The sequence below is a fragment of the Copidosoma floridanum genome, unplaced genomic scaffold (genome assembly GCF_036245765.1).
Source record: "Copidosoma floridanum isolate Cflo_tuat_1 unplaced genomic scaffold, Cflo_Japanese_pri ptg000030l, whole genome shotgun sequence".
Lineage (NCBI taxonomy): Eukaryota > Metazoa > Arthropoda > Insecta > Hymenoptera > Encyrtidae > Copidosoma > Copidosoma floridanum.
In genome coordinates this window covers 31,510,977-31,517,606 of record NW_028321907.1, presented here as the reverse complement: position 1 = coordinate 31,517,606, position 6,630 = coordinate 31,510,977, and positions in this window count along the sequence as shown.

Sequence of the window (6,630 nt, the reverse complement as noted above, 5' to 3'; positions counted from 1 at the left end):
AGATTTTTTCCAGTAGCAGATTGTTTGGTTTTAGTGAAGTATGATCTTCTGATTGCTCTTCTGAATTATTGAGTTCATCTTTCTTCTCCCTCCCAATCTCAGACTGGGTATTCTCTGGACTGATAGACTCATCCATAGACTCTGAGTTTTGACTGTTGAGAATATCCACAATGTCTGTCTGAGATTGTGTCATGAACTCGTCCAGTGAGACTATCTGTGCCGAGAACTGATATTTATTCCAATTTCTAGTTTTTACAGTGGTTTGATTTTCAACTTCTAACTCTATTATCCAGTTCGGTTTCTCATATACGCCTGAGATATATATTTTTCCCGTTTCCTTGTCAAAGATTTCTAGATATTTGTCATCTAAATAGATGCCTAAACCGGCATCGGCAAATTGTCTTAAGGAGATCAAGTTGTTGGAGATGTCCTTCGCAGCTATCACGTTTGTTAATTTAAACTGTTCATTTAAATTTAGTTTAAAAATTAAGTCGCCTTTCCCATCAATAATGATGTTGGCTGAGTCGTTTTTATTTGCACTTCTGATGAATTCATTGTTGCATTTTTTTAAATTTGTTAGGATAATTCCTTTGTTAACAACGTGATGAGTTGCTCCGGAATCAGCAATAAAAGATAATTTAGTTTTACCTCTGTAGTTATCTTTATGATTACCTGTTAACATAGCCTTAAATTTGGTTGCTTGTTGTTGTTTGGCTTGTGTACTCATGTTACCTTGCTTTTTATTTACACGGCCATTACCTCTGAATTTAAAATTACCGTTGCCTTTGCCTCTACCATTACCTCTGAGCTTGCTATTGTTTTTACCTTTATTATTATTATTGTCATTAGAATTATTTTTAACATACCCATCTTTAGGATGATTCCTGTTTGGGCATGCATCTCCCTTGTGGTACTCGAGATCCTGGCAGTAAAAACAGTACCAGAGTCCATACTGGCTTAGAGGACAGTTAATGAGTCTGTGACCGAGTTTGTTGCATCGGAAACACTTAGTGTCCTTATTTGCCTGGTCGTTGACTCTCTGACTGCCTGTAGCCATGTTGGCCCTGGCCTGCTCTGAATTCAACTCTGATTGATTTCTTTCAGCCTGCAATTGTATTAGACTTGTCTTCATGTCTTTAAGACTCATCTCAGTATTTGTGGTCTGTCGCCTAACCATGTTGGCTGTACGCAGCTCTGAGAATTTGTCTGCCACGGCTTGGTAAAAGGCTGACCTCTTTTCCTCCTCAGTCAGAGGTACCATACCGTCTGAGTTTTCATACTCTCTTACTATATGATCAAACCTGTCAATAAAGTCATTGACTTTCTCTTTCGTTGTAATTTTAAGACGATATAGTTTGGCTTTGACTGACGAGGCTGTTATATTGGCTTCAGCCATTCTAAAGGATTTTAATTTATTTATAATTTCTCTAGGGTCTACAATGTTTAGTACCTTCTTGTGATAGTATTCATCTAAGTGATTAATTAGCAATTCTCTAACTAGACTCTTCTTAAATTCGATTTCATCTGAAGTGTATTTATCAATTAAGTTACTATTTTCTATGAAATCTGAAAGATCATTAGTTTTTAATTCTGAAGTTAAGTGATCAAACCAAACATTGAAAGACCCTTTTTGAGTCAGAATGTAGTTTTTCTTAAAAAAAGGTTTAGAAGTATTCTTATTTGAATCAATTGATTTTCTGAGATTGTCTAGTGAATTATTTAGATTATCCAGTCTATCAGTGTCATCTAAGCTATCTCGATTATATGGTCTCTGATTAATGTTACCAAAGGGGTTTGGGAGAGGATTATTATGGAGAGTAAAGTCACTCATATTCGTGTTTCTTTGAAACCTCTGATCGTTAATGGTAGGGTTAAATAAAGGTGGTACCTCTGAGTTTCTATGGGCTCTCTGAGAGTCCTGGATGGACTCTGTGGCACGTGTCAAGCTGTCAATCTTAGTGGATACTAGATTGAGAGCTTTGGTCATGAGGTTGGCAGCCTGAACAAACTCCGGAATCTTTTCTGTCGCACTGGACATGGCGTCTGCCGCCCTTTCCATCTTTGTTGACAGTGTTATAAGCTTGTCAACCGCCGTATCCCAAGATTGGATTACTTCTGCTTGTTCGACTCCAACGTTCCTAATTTCAACAATCTCTGGTTGCTGAATGGTGTTGTCAGTGTCCTCTGATCTTAGTTGAGGGGTAGTCGTGTTCTCCGACAACTCTGAAATTGTGAATCATGTCTCTAGATTGTTTGGATTTTGCAGAAGTTGAAGCTGCTGGTTTTATATTGCCAGCACCTCGATAGGCCTCTCTGATATTAATGATTCACACTCTGATACTCTGGAAAGAACAAGTAGGAGAAAAAAATATTCTCACCTTCCTCTGAGTTGACAACTGGTAAATCTTGAGGACTGTCCCTTGGAGGTGTTTCGGTAAAGTTGGACTCTACGTTTATTTGGGACTCTTGGTCTTGTTCATTCTTCTGAGAAACAGCCCTCGTTGTTATTGTTGACACACATCTGAATATACCAAACACAAGAAATTAATATGCATGCATGCATTTATTATGTGGGCGTGTTCTCGTACACGGACGGCACTGCCTGCCCGGTTGGAATCAACACCTGGCTTGTTAGCCCCGCTAACCTCAAATCTCACACACGCGCTCCCTCCCAACTCGTGTCACCGCACTGCGTGTAACTCGAAAAAAACGTGGGAAAGAGGTGCACTCGCGCATGTAAAACCGAAGCTTCGCGAGAGAAAAAAAAAAAAAAACTAACAGCCCCTCTCCGCAATGGTTAAGAAGGTCAACTGCTGCGGGAGTTTATTAACTTGCAGCACCGCTTGCAAGTTACGTACCTATAGGTACATACACCTATTCGAAGGATGTAGATTTATCAAACTGACAGCACCAAATTAGTAGGAAAAAAAATATACTCTGAATAAGAAAGGAAGTAGTGAAAAAAAATTTAGCCTCTTCAAGCAAGAATTCGCGTATGTTGTTCACGTGCTTGTAGCTCTCGAGGCCCGTGCGCGCCAAAAAATGGCGGCCTCGCTCAGGTCTGCGTGATCGTGGTGTTCGCGCGGGCTTTTATTATATCGACCACCAGCACGCGCTTCTACTTTGAACTACGCTGGCCGCACGCGGACAATGAAAAAAAAACTTTAACAGCACTGTGCCCTGCACCATTCGCTCACGCACATTATCACCCTGACGCAGGAAACACGATATGGAACCTCTGAAGCAAGACACTCTGAAAAATTACTCACTGCTTTCCTCCTCTGAAGCCCTTCATGGCAAGGCCGGCTCGTCCTCTCGAGAAAAAAAAAGTGGGGTCCATAACCTGTCAGAGTTGGTGGCTCAGAGATGACGGTAGGCACTCGTGAAGGAAAAACACAAAAGATTTGATCTCACAAAGTATTATAATAAACGTATTACAGCAAGGTCAGCTTTAGGCTGTTACAGTGAAAGTAGTTTAACAGCGGTAACGTGGCGATCAAGAAGAGAGAGTGTATCGGTCGGCTGCCGGAGAAGTAGAGTGAGTCGTCAGACGACCACGAAGAGCTCAAGTGATTGTAGTGCCCGATGTATCCATAAGGCGGCGCATGTGTGAGCAAGACGGGAACTTTGATTGCTCAAAGCTCACTTTCTTGACAATAAGACAAAATTTTACTTATTTAAACTAGTAGTTAATCACTTAAAAAACTATTAATTTCTGGCAATGAATACATATATTTATAAATATATTTTATTTAATGTAGTGCTTTATGTGGGCAATAACTTTTTTTAAAGAGAACGTTAATAAAATCTTAAATTGTTATTTGAATACTGATAAATCAAATTAAGCATTTTTTAATATTTTCATTTTACGACTACTTGTTTTAATCACTAGTTTTGCTTCTGCTCTGTGTTTTTCATTATTTTGCCGAGTAGTATTAAATACTTTAACTTTTAATAAAAATTTCAACGCATCGATTCAGTGTTCGTAGCACGGATTACTTTTCTCAAACCATTCAGGAAATTCATCATTAGTAATTTTTTCTACTACATCGATTAGACATTCAATGAGTTTCCTTTGAGGCCAAAGACTTGCATGATGTTGTTCATAAGCATCTAACTGACAAAAAATAATTTTAGAAAAAACATCTGTGGGTCTAGTTAAATACGCAACTTCTGATAGTGACTCGTCAGTATGAGTGTATTCTCTACATTTAGTGTAATGTTCGTCAACGGTAACTACTTCTTCCACAGTTTTAACAAATACTTTTTTACATTCAGGACATTTACTATGTTTTAAAGCATTTTTAGCAGTGTTACCACTCAAGTAAGTAACAGCGTTTCTCTCATACATGCCTTTGGTTGCAAAATCTCATTTTTTCGATGAGTCTACGGGTAAAAATGTTTCCATCATTTCGGCTGCATGCAAAAGTTCTTGTATTTCGGCAAATTCTAAATCAGGTAAATTGTTTGCAACAGCTGCTAACAAGTCCACATTTTCATCGCCACATTTAGTATTTTTCGTATTTATCAATGAATTTGATTCTGTTGTTTGAACATTTCCATGCTGACGAGTGTCGATAAAGTCAGTTGACATGATGTGTCTGAAAGTTAGATGGTACATCCGGCAAGTTGGATTAGGATTAAAGCCACCTCTACCTCGACATTTAGAATTACAATGTTCAACGCTATCTTGGTTACAGAGACCAGTTGCTAATTCAAACTCTGGATTGTTCAACTCTACTTTAAGATGTTCAAATAACTGTAATAAACAATTTGCAGTTAAAGATAAGCCAATAAAACATGGTGGTCTACGAACTGTCTCAAATTTTCCGCGTTTACCCGAGCGTACTGGATGTGTCGTCCACTTTTTAGACCATTCCACAAACTCTTCAAGACGCTTTTGGATTTCCAGGTTGAGATGGGACAGTGGGCGCTTTTGTTTTTCTACGTTACGCAATCTATAAGAATTACATGCATCAATTATAGTATCTAAACGTTTAACAAACTCAGCTGACTGCTCCCACGTGTCTGATATCAACCCGTTTTCATCACCTCTTTTACCAGCTTCACCAGCAGTTACATAGCAGCTGCCATTCGTCTGATAAGAAGTTGGAAAGCTAATTTTACTTTCATACTCTCAAAGTTATTAGGGTTGAAGTGCCTATCGCTCAAAAATGCGAGTAAATTAGATGAAGAATTTATTTTATCTACCTCGTACGTGTCTAATACATCTTTCCAAGACATAATAACTTTGTCGTGTACGAAAATATACTTATGCGTTCTCAACTGATATATCAAACGTTTGATAATATAAGGCCAATCAAAAGCTGCAAAAATTTTCTTTCCTTCATGCTCAAAGTATGGTTGTTCTACGTCTATTTTTAAATATTTTTTAAACAGTGATTGGTTGTTTGAACCTTGGTCGCATACAATAATTTTAACGAGAGCTCCAATTTTAAACAGTGCTGATAACATTTGACGTAAAAGAGTATGCAACTGTTCAGCAGATGCACCATTTTCATTAAAACCGAAACAAAACAGCTGGCGCCAAGGATTTTTAGCATTGATGCTATCCAAACAAAATAAAAGGGCATATCTAGCAACTTTTGCATTCCTCATATTACCACCCATATCCTCTAAACCTTCTATCTCATCGTATTTTGGAGAATATTCCTCCATTTTTTTAAGGCTCATCTCGTCAAATTTTAAAGAACATATACGCTCCTTAGTAGGTAACAAACTTAACTTCTGTTCGATTTTTCTCAAAACATTGTCATTTAATCCCGGCTTTACATCCAACTGCGCTACCCAACTCCTAACGGTTGATTCCGCGGCTAACCTTATCCCTAATTTGATTAACTGAGAATAGCCAGCTGCAGAATGATAATACATTATTTTACACAAATTTTTTTCAGCAAGTGTGAACTTTTGTCTGTTTTTCGGTTTAAATTGCATTGCTACTAAGGTTTTACGAGACTCACTACACTCAAGGTCAGTCATAAAATCATTTATATGTGTCATTCGTTTGGCCTTTTCAAGGTCTACGCGTTGTTTTAATCGAGAATTATTTCGTTTGACATTTCTGTATACGGTAGTTAAATGCTTCACTTTTTGTTCAAGAAACTTTATCCGACGCTCAATAAACCGCGTTTTCTGTTCACTCTTGACTGAACAAAATTTTCTGATAGTAGCTTTTTTCTTTAGAAATCTATTTCTTTGAATACGCTGATTTACATGCTTCTGAGTTTCCACTTCATCAATCATCACATCCTTCGCGATATTGTTACTATCATGATCAACTTCATGACTCAAATAAACTTCGTTGGATTCACTTTCATCAACGTTTGAAAAAATGTTGTTTTTCGAAGGGTATGATGAATCATTCATGTGTTTCGTTACGACAAACGATTCACCGTTATTTTCGACGCTGCAACTAACTACGCTATTTTGGTACGCAGGGATTAAAAACGCTTCACTATTACCTACACTTTCTCGCTGATTACTCACATCAATGTCCATTCGTCCCTTTTGTACATCACTTGCGTTATGGTCCATACAACACAGTTGCGCCATTTGTCCAGATTCAGCAGTTTCTGGCTCAGATTCTTCCTCCATAATCTGATCTTTATC